Source organism: Rutidosis leptorrhynchoides, chromosome 4 (assembly GCF_046630445.1).
Source record: "Rutidosis leptorrhynchoides isolate AG116_Rl617_1_P2 chromosome 4, CSIRO_AGI_Rlap_v1, whole genome shotgun sequence".
NCBI classification, from domain to species: Eukaryota; Viridiplantae; Streptophyta; class Magnoliopsida; order Asterales; family Asteraceae; genus Rutidosis; species Rutidosis leptorrhynchoides.
Genome location: NC_092336.1, coordinates 516,846,954 through 516,861,419, shown reverse-complemented (window position 1 = coordinate 516,861,419; position 14,466 = coordinate 516,846,954).

Below are 14,466 nucleotides of genomic sequence, written 5' to 3'. Positions count from 1 at the left end.
ATGTCCGACTAAGTCCCTACAGTGATATTTTTAATTGCTGCTTGCATGCTTAATTATTGGGGGTAGGCCTATAGGGAGTAACGTCCCCGATACATTTGACTAAGTCTTTGTATTACTTAATAATGAAATTAAATCGACAAGTATAAACGATAACTTGTCTTGGGGAAAACTTGAACGTTTAGTCTAAATATCACGCATTGGCATAACTTTTTGATCCTGCGGGAGATCAACTTTACAACTAAATCTTGTGGTCTAAAACAACAGTCAAACTTTTGTTAAACTTATGAACTTCACTCAACCTTTTTGGTTGACACTTTAGCATGTTTTGTCTCAGGTGCCGTTTGATTCAAGCTTTCTTAACTACTGCTTATGTGATGCTACTTGGACATAGGATCAAGAGATATCGCATTTATTACTATTGCATTTAAACATTTACTTATTCCTTTGTAACGACATTTCATTTTCCGCTGCGTACTTGAAATGTCCCGTTCATATTGATTATAAACGTTCCATATTAATTGATTTTGTTGCGAGGTTTTGACTCTATATGAGACGTTTTTCAAAGACTGCATTCATTTTTAAAACAACCATAACCTTTATTTTATCTATAAAGGTTTAAAAAGCATTACGTAGATTATCAAATAATGATAATCTAAAATATACCGTTTACACACGACCATTACATAATGGTTTACAATAAGAATATATTACATCAAAAATAAGTTTCTTGAATGCAGTTTTTACATAATATCATACAAGCATGGAATCCAAATATTGTCCTTATTTTAGTATGCAACAATGGAAGCTCTTAATAATCACCTGAGAATAAACATGCTTAAAACGTCAACAAAAATGTTGGTGAGTTATAGGTTTAACCTATATATTATCAAATCATAATAATAGACCACAAGATTTCATATTTCAATATACATCCCATACATAGAGATAAAAATCATTCATATGGTGAACACCTGGTAACCGACATTAACAAGATGCATATAAGAATATCCCCTATCATCCCGGGAAATCCTTCGGACATGATAAAAACGAAAAGCATCTGGTACTTTGGATGGGGTTCGTTAGGCCCAATAGATATATCTTTAGGATTCGCGTCAATTAGTAGATCGGTTTACTAATTCTTAGGCTACCAAGCAAAAGGGGCATATTCGGCTTCGATCATTCACCCATATAATGTAGTTTCAATTACTTGTGTCTATTTCGTAAAACATTTATAAAACTGCATGTATTCTCATCCCAAAATATTAGATTTTAAAAGTGGGACTATAACTCACTTTCACAGATTTTTACTTCGTCGGGAAGTAAGACTTGGCCACTGGTCGATTCACGAACCTATAACAAATATGTACATATATATCAAAGTATGTTCAAAATATATTTACAACATTTTTAATACGTTTTAATGTTTTAAGTTTATTAAGTCCGTTGTCCTCGTTAGTAACCTACAACTAGTTGTCCATAGTTAGATGTACAGAAAATAAATTGATATATATTATCTTGACCCAATCCACGACCCAGTGTATACACGTCTTAGGCTAGATCACAACTCAAAGTATATATATTTTTGGAATCAACCTCAACCCTGTATAACTAACTCCAACATTACTGCATATAGAGTGTCTATGGTTGTTCCAAATAATATATATAGATGGGTCGATATGATATGTCAAAACATTTGCATACGTGTCTATGGTATCCCAAGATTACATAACATATTAGAATACATGTATAATACAGTATAAGATAACTAGGATATGATTAATATAGATTTGTTACAATATTTCCCGTAGCTACAACAATCAAAAAATATCCAATCTTGTTTTACCCATAACTTCTTCGTTTTAAATCCGTTTTGAGTGAATCAAATTGCTATGGTTTCATATTGAACTCTATTTTATGAATCTAAACAGAAAAAGTATAGGTTTATAGTCGAAAATATAAGTTACAAGCCATTTTTGTAAGAGGTAGTCATTTCAGTCGAAAGAACTACGTCTTGATGACAATTTTGAAAAACATACTTCCACTTTGAGTTTAACCATAATTTTTGGATATAGTTTCACGTTCATAAGAAAAATCATTTTCCCAGAAGAACAACTTTTAAATCAAAGTTTATCATAGTTTTTAATTATCAAACCCAAAACAGCCCGCGGTGTTACTACGACGGCGTATGTCCGGTTTTACGGTGTTTTTCGTGTTTCCAGGTTTTAAATCATTAAGTTAGCATATCATATAGATATAGAAAATGTGTTTAGTTGATTTTAAAAGTCAAGTTAGAAGGATTAACTTTTGTTTGCGAACAAGTTTAGAATTAACTAAACTATGTTCTAGTGATTTCAAGTTTAAACCTTCGAATAAGGTAGTTTTATATATATGAATCGAATGATGTTATGAACATCATTACTACCTCAGGTTTTGTGGATAAACCTACTAGAAATGAGAAAAATAGATCTAGCTTCAAAGGATCCTTGGATGGCTTGAAAGTTCTTGAAGCAGAATCATGACACGAAAACAAGTTCAAGTAAGATTTCCACTCGAAATAAGATTGTTATAGTTATAGAGATTGAATAAAAGTTTGAATATGAGTATTACCATGTATTAGAAAGATATCTTACTGTAAATAAGAAAGATTTCTTGAGGTTGGATGATCACTTTACAAGATTGGAAGTAAGCTAGCAAACTTGGAAGTATTCTTGATTTTATGAAACTAGAACTTATAGAATTTATGAAGAACACTTAGAACTTGAAGATAGAACTTGAGAGAGATTAATTAGATAAAGAAAATTGAAGAATGAAAGTGTTTATAGGTGTTTTTGGTCGTTGGTATATGGATTAGATATAAAGGATGTGTAATTTTGTTTACATGTAAATAAGTCATGAATGATTACTGATATTTTTGTAATTTTATGAGATATTTCATGCTAGTTGCCAAACGATGGTTCCCACATGTGTTAGGTGACTCACATGGGCTACTAAGAGTTGATCATTGGAGTGTATATACCAATACTACATACATCTAAAAGCTGTGTATTGTACGAGTACGAATACGGGTGCATACGAGTAGAATTGTTGATGAAACTGAACGAGGATGTAATTGTAAGAATTTTTGTTAAGTAGAAGTATTTTGATAAGTGTCTTTAAGTCTTTCAAAAGTGTATGAATACATATTAAAACACTACATGTATATTCATTTTAACTGAGTCGTTAAGTCATCGTTAGTCGTTACATGTAAATGTTGTTTTGAAACCTTTAGGTTAACGATCTTGTTAAATGTTGTTAACCCATTATTTATAATATCTAAAGAGATGTTAAATTATTACATTATCATGATATTATGATATATTAATATATCTTAGTATGATATATATACAGTTAAATGTTGTTACAACGATAATCGTTACATATATGTCTCGTTTCGAAATCATTAAGTTAGTAGTCTTGTTTTTACATATGTAGTTCATTGTTAATACACTTAATGACATGTTTACTTATCATTTCATGATTAAACATAGTGTATCAATATCTTATTATAATTCATATGTATTTAGTAAGACGTTGTTATAACGATAATCGTTATATATATCGTTTTTGAGTTTTCTTAATTCAATAGTCTCATTTTTATGTATATACACATAGTTAAAATACCTAATGAGATACTTACTTATCATAATATCATGTTAACTATATATGTAACCATATATATGTCATCATATAGTTTTTACAAGTTTTAACGTTCGTGAATCGCCGGTCAACTTGGGTGGTCAATTGTCTATATGAAACCTATTTCAATTAATCACGTCTTAACAAGTTTGATTGCTTAACATGTTGGAAACACTTAATCATATAATTATCAAATTCAATTAATATAAATAAACATGGAAAATTTCGGGTCACTACAGTACCTACCCGTTAAATAAATTTCGTCCCGAAATTTTAAGCAGTTGGAGGTGTTGACGTATCTTCTGGAAATAAGTGCGGGTATTTCTTCTTCATCTGATCTTCTCATTCCTAGGTGAACTCAGGTCCTATATGAGCATTCCATCGAACCTTAACAATTGGTATCTTGTTTTGCTTAAGTCTTTTAACCTCACGATCCATTATTTCGACGGGTTCTTCGATAAATTGAAGTTTTTCGTTAATTTGGATTTCATCTAACGGAATAGTGAGATCTTCTTTAGCAAAACATTTCTTCAAATTCGAGACGTGGAAAGTGTTATGTACAGCCGGGAGTTGTTGAGGTAATTCAAGTCGGTAAGCTACTGGTCCGACACGATCAATAATCTTGAATGGTCCTATATACCTTGGATTTAATTTCCCTCGTTTATCAAATCGAACAACGCCTTTCCAAGGTGCAACCTTAAGCATGACCATCTCTTCAATTTCAAATTCTATAACTTTTCTTTTAATGTCGGCGTAGCTCTTTTGTCGACTTTGGGCGGTTTTCAACCGTTGTTGAATTTGGATGATCTTCTCGGTAGTTTCTTGTATTATCTCCGGACCCGTAATCTGTCTATCCCCCACTTCACTCCAACAAATCGAAGACCTGCACTTTCTACCATAAAGTGCTTTAAACGACGCCATCTCAATGCTTGAATGGTAGATGTTGTTGTAGGAAAATTCTGCTAACGGGAGATGTCGATCCCAACTATTTCCGAAATCAATAACACATGCTCGTAGCATGTCTTCAAGCGTTTGTATCGTCCTTTCGCTCTGCCCATCAGTTTGTGGATGATATGTAGTACTCATGTCTATACGAGTTCCTAATGTTTGCTGTAATATCTGCCAGAATCTTGAAATAAATCTGCCATCCCTATCAGAGATAATAGAGATTGGTATTCCATGCCTGGAGATGACATCCTTCAAATACAGTCGTGCTAACTTCTCCATCTTGTCATCTTCTCTTATTGGCAGGAAGTGTGCTGATTTGGTGAGACGATCAACTATTACCCAAATAGTATCAAAACCACTTGCAGTCCTTGGCAATTTAGTGATGAAATCCATGGTAATGTTTTCCTATTTCCATTCCGGGATTTCGGGTTGTTGAAGTAGACCTGATGGTTTCTGATGCTCAGCTTTGACCTTAGAACACGTCAAACATTCTCCTACGTATTTAGCAACATCGGCTTTCATACCCGGCCACCAAAAATATTTCTTGAGATCCTTGTACATCTTCCCCGTTCCAGGATGTATTGAGTATCTGGTTTTATGAGCTTCTCTAAGTACCATTTCTCTCATATCTCCAAATTTTGGTACCCAAATCCTTTCAGCCCTATACCGGGTTCCGTCTTCCCAAATATTAAGATGTTTCTCCGATCCTTTGGATATCTCATCCTTTAAATTTCCCTCTTTTAAAACTCCTTGTTGCGCCTCCTTTATTTGAGTAGTAAGGTTAGTGTGAATCATTATATTCATAGCTTTTACTCGAATGGGTTCCCTGTCCTTTCTGCTCAAGGCGTCGGCTACCACATTTGCCTTCCCTGGGTGATAACGAATCTCAAAGTCGTAATCATTCAATAATTCAATCCATCTGCGCTGCCTCATGTTCAATTGTTTCTGATTAAATATGTGTTGAAGACTTTTGTGGTCGGTATATATAATACTTTTGACCCCATATAAGTAGTGCCTCCAAGTCTTTAATGCAAAAACAACCGCGCCTAATTCCAAATCATGCGTCGTATAATTTTGCTCGTGAATCTTTAATTGTCTAGACGCATAAGCAATTACTTTCGTTCGTTGCATTAATACACAACCGAGACCTTGCTTTGAGGCGTCACAATATATCACAAAATCAGCATTCCCTTCAGGTAATGACAATATAGGTGCCGTAGTTAACTTTTTCTTCAACAATTGAAACGCTTTTTCTTGTTCATCCTTCCATTCAAATTTCCTCCCTTTATGTGTTAATGCAGTCAAGGGTTTTGCTATTTTGGAAAAAACTTGGATGAATCTCCTGTAATAACCAGGTAGCCTTAAAAATTGGCGTATGTGTTTTGGAGTTTTTGGAGTTTTTGGAGTTTTCGGGGTTTCCCACTTTTCAACGGTTTCAATCTTTGCTGGATCCACCTGAATACCTTCTTTGTTCACTATATGATCGAGGAATTGAACTTCTTCCAACCAAAATGCACACTTTGAAAACTTAGCGTACAGTTTTTCTTTTCTCAGCAACTCTAGCACTTTTCTCAAATGTTCTTCGTGCTCTTGATCATTCTTCGAGTAAATAAGTATGTCATCAATGAAAACAATGACAAACTTGTCAAGATATGGCCCACACACTCGATTCATGAGGTCCATGAACACAGCTGGTGCGTTAGTCAATTCAAACGGCATAACCATAAACTAGTAATGACCGTAACGCGTCCTAAAAGCAGTCTTTGGAATGTCATCCTCTTTCACCCGCATTTGGTGATATCCAGAACATAAATTGATCTTCGAATAAACCGACGAGCCTTGTAGTTGATCAAATAAGTCATCGATTCTCGGTAATGGGTAACGGTTCTTGATGGTAAGTTTGTTCAACTCTCGGTAGTCGATACACAACCTGAATGTACAATCTTTCTTCTTGACAAACAGAACAGGAGCTCCCCATGGTGATGTACTTGGTCGAATGAAACCACGCTCTAAAAGTTCCTATAACTGACTTTGTAATTCTTTCATTTCACTGGGTGCGAGTCTGTATGGAGCATGAGCTATTGGTGCAGCCCCTGGTACAAGGTCTATTTGAAATTCAACGGATCGATGTGGGGGTAATCCCGGTAATTCTTTCGAAAATACATCGGAAAATTCTTTTGCGACGGGAACATCACTGATGTTCTTTTCTTCAGGTTTAACTTCCTCAATGTGTGCTAGAATGAGGTAACAACCTTTTCTTATTAGTTTTTGTGTCTTCAAACTACAAATAAGATTTAACTTCGCGTTGTTCTTTTCTCCATACAACATTAAAGGTTTTCCTTTTTCACGCATAATGCGAATTGCATTTTTGTAACAAACAACCTCTGCTCTTACCTTATTCAACCAGTCCATGCCAATTATTATATCAAAACTCCCTAACTTTACTGGTATTAAATCAATCTTAAATGTTTCATCACCCAGTTTAATTTCTCTATCCCGACATATATTATCTGCTGAAATTAATTTACCATTTGCTAATTCGAGTAAAAATTTATTATCCAAAGGCGTCAATGGGCAACTTAATTTAGCACAAAATTCTCTACTCATATAGCTTCTATCCGCACCCGAATCAAATAAAACATAAGCAGATTTATCGTCAATAAGAAACGTACCAGTAACAAGCTCCGGTTCTTCCTGTGCTTCTGCCGCATTAATATTGAAAACTCTTCTACGGCCCTGCCCATTAGTATTTCCCTGATTCGGGAAATTTCTAATAATATGGCTCGGCTTTCCACATTTATAACAAACAACGTTGGTATTACTTGCTCCGAAACTATTCGTTTCGGCATTACTTGTTCCGACATTATTTGTTCCTTTAGTTCTGTTAAACTTTGGTCCGTAGACCTCACACTTTGTCGCGCTATGACCATTTCTTTTACACCTGTTGCAAAATGTCGTGCAAAACCCCTGATGATTTTCTTCACACCTATGACATGGCTGTTTTTGGTTTTTGTTGCCGTTGTTGTTATTGAGGTTATTGTTGGGATTGTTATTGTTGTTGAAACGGTGGTTGTAGTTGTTGTTGTTGTTGTTGGGATGTTTGTTGTAGTTATTGTTAGGATTGCGGTTATTGTTGCGATTGTTGTTGCGGTTGTTGGGATAGTTGTTGCGATTGTGGTTGTAATTGTTGTTGTTGTTGTACTGGTGACTCTTGTCACTGTTTTCCTCCCACTTCCTCTTGAGTTGTTTCGTGTTGGCTTCTTCAGCTGCCTGCTCTTTAATTCTTCCCTCAATCTGATTTATGAGTTTATGAGCCATTTGACTTGCCTTCTGTATAGAAGCGGGCTCGTGTGAACTCACATCTTCTTGAATCCTTACTGGTAACCCTTTTACAAACGCGTCGATCTTCTCTTCTTCATCTTCGAATGCTCCCGGACACAATAGGCACAACTCTGTGAATCGTCATTCATATGTGGTAACGTCGAACCCTTTTGTTCGTAACTCTCTAAATTCTGCCTTGAGTTTATTGACTTCGTTTCTAGGACGGTACTGCTCGTTCATCAATTGCTTGAATGCCGACCACGGTAGTGCGTAAGCAGCATTTTGTCCTACCTGTTCAAGATTGGTGTTCCACCACGTTAACGCAGTACCTATGAAGATATGCGTAGCGTACATAACTTTGTCCTCTTCAGTACACTTACTTATGGCAAACACCGATTCAACTTTCTCGGTCCACCTTCACGAGCGGAATTATACGACGCATGATCTAGAACTGGGAGCAGTCGTGTTTGCATTGAAGATATGGAGACACTACTTGTATGGGGTTAAATGCACTGTGTTTACTGATCATAAAAGCCTTCAACATATTTTTGATCAGAAACAGCTGAACATGAGACAACGTAGGTGGGTCGAGTTAATAAACGACTATGATTGTGAAATTCGTTATCATCCCGGGAAGGCGAACGTGGTGGCCGATGCTTTAAGCAGAAAGGAACGAGAACCAATTCGAGTACGAGCGATGAACATAAAAATTCGCATGAATCTCAACTCACAAATCAAAGAAGTTCAACGAGAAGCACTTACTAAAGAAAATATAGGAAATGAAATAATGAAGAAGTATGAGAAGCAACTCGTTATGCGGGAAGATGGAATTCGATATTTTGCAAATCGTATTTGGGTACCGAAGTTGGGTGGATTAAGGAAGTTGATATTAAATGAGGCACATAAGACAAGATACTCGATACATCCTGGAGTTGGAAAGATGTACCAAGATCTTAAGACACATTATTGGTGGCCTAATTTAAAGACAGACGTTGCAACATATGTTGGGGAATGTTTAACTTGTTCCAAAGTCAAAGCTGAACACCAGAAGCCGTCAGGGTTACTTCAACAACCAGAAATCCCAGAATGGAAATGGGATGGTATTACCATGGATTTCATCACGAAGTTACCAAAGACTGCCTGGGGATACGACACCATTTGGGTGATTGTTGATCGTCTCACCAAGTCTACACACTTCTTGCCTATAAAGGAAACGGATAGAATGGAGAAACTATTACGATTGTATATAAAGGAAGTTGTTTCAAGGCATGGAATACCTATTTCCATTATATCCGATCGTGATAGTAGATTTACATCAAAGTTCTGGCAATCACTACAGGAGGCCCTAGGAACTCGTTTGGATATGAGTACCGCGTATCATCCGCAAACCGACGGGCAGAGTGAAAGAACGATTCAGACTCTTGAAGACATGCTCAGGGCATGTGTGATCGATTTTGGAAACGGATGGGATAAATATCTACCATTAGCAGAATTCTCGTATAATAATAGTTATCATGCGAGCATTAAAGCTGCGCCATTCGAAGCATTGTACGGAAGGAAGTGTAGATCTCCTATTTGTTGGAATGAAGTAGGAGATCGACAATTAACTGGTCCCGAGATCATACACGAAACGACTGAGAAGATAGTACAAATCAAGGAGAGATTGAAAACAGCCCGTAGTCGCCAAAAGAGCTACGCCGATGTTCGAAGGAAACCATTAGAGTTTCAGATCGGTGACATGGTTATGTTAAAGGTGTCACCTTGGAAAGGTGTAATACGTTTTGGAAAAAGGGGTAAACTAAACCCAAGGTATGTAGGCCCGTTCAAGATCATCGAACGCATTAAACCTTACCAACATGATAAGCAATCCAAATTGTTAAGATTTATGTTTTTGAAAAGAGTTTTACACAACGTTTGACCGTCTAGTTTGACCGATGATATCACGAACTATACAATATATGATAATTATACATACATATTTAACATGATCTAAGGATGTTTTAATATCTCATTTTGTATTAATAACAAAAAGTCATAAGTATATTTTGAAACTACTAACTTAAGTTTTCAAAACAATAACCATACGTAACGTTATTTGACATAAATACTGATGATTTATAATGTTTATACATATATCGTATAAGTAATGTATTTAATCATTTTTAAAGGGCTTTTATACATAAAACAATATAAGTATATTTACAAAAGATAGTTATATTTGAATTCTCGTTCCGTTTCCTCAATAATCCTATACGTATATCTAGGGTACTATACACAGCTTCTAGAAGTATTTACTATTGGTATATACCAATAGAAATCTTCAATTATTGGAATAATATGTCATTCATGACATAATAAATTTTAACTTATCTTAGATATTTTCACTAAAAACCAAATTTTCAAGCCTATAAATAAGCACCATTTCTAACTCATTTTTACACATTCATTTTCCAAATTTTACTTCCAATTTTCACACACACTTGCAAGAACTCTCTCAACTTTTATTTTACTACTTCTTTCCAGCAACTTTACATTTTAAACTTGAGGTAAAAACTCTACTTCAACTCTTTTTCAATTCATATATTTATAGCTATATATATAAGAGTTTATAAACTAGAACATAGTTTGAATGATTTCAAACTTGTTCGCAAACTAAATAGATCCTTCTAACTTAACTTTTAAAATACTTCAAGACCTGTAATATAACTTAAAAATATGCTAATTTAACAAGGTATAACTTGGTTTTTCAAAGAACACCTTAAAAACTGTTTTTATGACGTCGGAGTGCAACCGGGGGCTGTTTTGGGTTGGATAATTAAAAACCATCTTAAACTTTGAATTGGAGGTTTATTTTCTGGAAAAATGATTTTTACTATGAATATGATAACACATAAAAATTTCATGATTTAACTCAAAGTATAAGTATTTTTAGAAAAATAATCATTTAAGGTTGTTTACATGATGGAAAATGATTAACTTCATAAGTTTCACTAAAGTTTGACCTATGACCTGTGATTTCGAATACAAACTAAGGTATTTACAGTTCATAGTCTTAAAGAGGGACTCGATCCAAGGAAGTGGCAAGTTGAATCAACGAAAACGGAGTTGTAACGAAGAAACTATGACCAAAACGAGATCGGATATCTAAGACTAGTTTGGCTACGAAAATAATTGGAGAAAATTAAATAAATCACATCTTTTTAAAATAACATGATATTTTATATATATGTACTCATAATTTAATTTTATATGGTTCAGGATCACCCGTAAACAATACGAGAAGATTAATCATAAGATCCCATGATTGTACGCAACACGTCATTTGACAACACCGGTACTTTATGTACGCAACACGTCATTTGACAACACTGGTACCATGGGTCAAGATTAATCTCGACCAATACATATACGATGGGGGTTTTTATTTATTTCATTGGGGGTTTATTAAACGCCTAAAAAATGAACCATTAAAATTGAATTACTAACATCGGACTGCTAACTACGGACTAAGAAATTATTAAAACTATTAAAAGTATAAAAAGTATATATATGTGACGATTGTTTAAAATAGAAATATATTGATAAACTATATATGGATAGGTTCGTGATATCAATCGGAGACCAAGTCGAAATTACATATCTTCAAGACGAAAGTGAGTATATAGTCCCACTTTTAAACTCTAAATATTTCGGGATGAGAATACATGTATTTTATGTTTTACGTTATGGACACAAGTAACTGAAAAATATATTTTACGTTGAGTTGTACCACTGGCATACTTCCCTGTAGCTTGGTAACTAATATTTACAGCGGTATTGTAAACGCGAATCCTGTTGATAGATCTATCGGGCCTGACAACCCCAACCGGACTGGACGACCAGTATTCAACGGTTGCACAGTACTTCGTTTCGTGACTACACTTGGTACGGTGTAGTAAGATTTCATAATAAAGGGAATATGCGACGTGATTAAATGTTAAGTATGGTTACCAAGTGCTCAACCACTTAGAATATTTTTATTAAACTGTTTATATATGAAATCTTGTGGTCTATATATATATTGCTGCCGGCACTAAACCTATATCTCACCAACTTTATGTTGACGTTTTAAACATGTTTATTCTCAGGTGATAATTAGAAGTTTCCGCTGCATTATGTTGAATTTGAGCAGGATCTTGCGTACGCATATTTGTGTCAAAAATAAAACTGCATACCCGAGGATTTGTGTTGTAAAATATACTAGAAATCGTGTTGTTATCATTATTTGTAAAGTTTGTAAGTCGAAGATTATCGCTAAACGATAATCATCTTTCTATCGTCTAAAGCTTGTATCAAAAATAAGATTTGTGGTTTGTAATGTAAAATATATGTAGTTTTCTTTTAAAAATGTCTCATATAGAGGTCAATACCTCGCAATGAAATCATACGTTATCTAACTCGTTCTTAGGGTTAAGGACGGGTTATGACATGTGGTATCAGAGCGGTGGTCTTAGCGAACCAGGTTTGCATTAGTGTGTCTAACTGATAAGTCGTTAGGATACATTAGTAAGTCTGGACTTTGACCGGGTCTGATTTCAAAAACCATTGCTTATCACTGTTGGTTAAAATTTATATGTAAATATTATGTAGTACTAATGAGTTAGTTGTGGTGTGATAGATGTCGGGCTCAAAACTTATTATCACATTCAGCGACTCCGAATCAGAATCTTCAGATGGTGTTCCAGTCATTAACCTATCCGATGACGAAAATAATATCTTTGGGGAAGACTCACAAATTCCGGATGAACCAACTATAGAAAATCTGGAAAGTGAACCCGAGGAGGAAAGTGAACCCGAGGAAATTACGAAAGACAAGTTCGAACAAGGAAAGAAACGAAAAGCTAATGAATTAGAAAATTCAAATCCCGAGTTTAGGGAGGATGATGTGGCACCAACTCCACTAAACACTACCACCCCTATTCCCGCTATTCCTATTCGTGCTGTCCCGGCATCTAGTTCTTCAGCCCCACCGCCAAAATATAGGAAGACAGCTAGGATAAGCGTTAGGCCATTCATTGGAACTAAACGTCCTAGAAAATAGACCAAACGATGCGCTGCCGTATTAAACCATGGGATCATATAATGTTTTGTATAATATTATTAGTGTGGTTTGCTTAATGTTCGATGTAAGATAAGTATATGTAAAATAGTGAAGTGTGAAATGCAATAATTTTCCATGGTTAAGTATTATTTAGATTGTAGTAATTGGTTCGGTACTAAGCTATTAAGTATGAACATTAACGGGTAGGTACTACCCTAGATATAATTATAAAACGCTAATAAGAAGAAAAGGCTTTTATAATAATACCTGGTTCATATTATTAATAAGCTATAATGTACTGTAAATATACACTACATCTATAATATTCCATGTGAATAATTATTTTCTTTTCATTCTTATAGAAGAATATGGCGCGATTGAACCGAATGACGAAACAAGAAATCCAGGAACTCATCAATCAGCGAGTGAACGACAGAATGTTATGGGTCGAGGCTGCAAGAGGTGCTGCAGTTAACCCAAATCCTCGTGTGGGGTGCACTTACAAAACTTTTCAAGCTTGCAAGCCCTCATCATTCAGTGGAACAGAAGGACCGATCGGTTTAACCCGGTGGATAGAAAAGATGGAAACTGTGTTCAAAATCAGTGGTTGTGTTGAAAAGGACATGACCAAATACGCATCGTGCACTTTACAAGATAGTGCACTCACGTGGTGGAAAAATTATGTGAAGGCTGTAGGAGGAGATGTAGCTTATGATACTCCGTGGGAAGAATTCAAAACAATGTTAATCAATGAATATTGTCCAAGGAACGAGGTTAGGAAGTTGGAAGATGAGTTACGAAGTCTGAAGGTTATTGGTACTGAAATCACCAACTACAATCAGCGATTCATGGAATTAGTTTTGCTATGTCCTGAATTGGTTCCAACCGAAGAACGGAAGATTGAAATGTACAAAGATGGTTTGCCCAAAAAGGTCAAGGCAAATGTTACAGCATCGAAACCTAAGACAATTCATGAAGCTATAACCATGGCAAACGAGCTAATGGATCAGGTCATTTTGGATAAGAAAGCATTCAATACTGATGTGAAGGTATCAGGTAACAAGAGAAAGTGGAATGGAAGCTATGATCGAGGTAATCAACAACAAACTTTTAAGAAACAAGAAACCCCGAAAGGTGCGGGTAGTGGTTCAGGTTTTGGTTACAAAGGACAAAGTCATTTATGCAACCGATGTCACAAACATCACTTTGGTTACTGTAGTGTGGTATGCAACAAATGTAATCGACAGGGTCATCTTGCTGAAGATTGTAGGGCTCTCGTTACGAATACAAATGGTGCCAAGACTCCTGCCACCAACGCAAATAGAACTGCTTTGGCTACCATTACTTGTTTTGGGTGTGGAAAACAAGGCCACTATAAGAGCCAGTGCCCGAATCTAGAGAAGAATATCGGACCTGCACGTGGAAGAGCATTTGTTATTAAT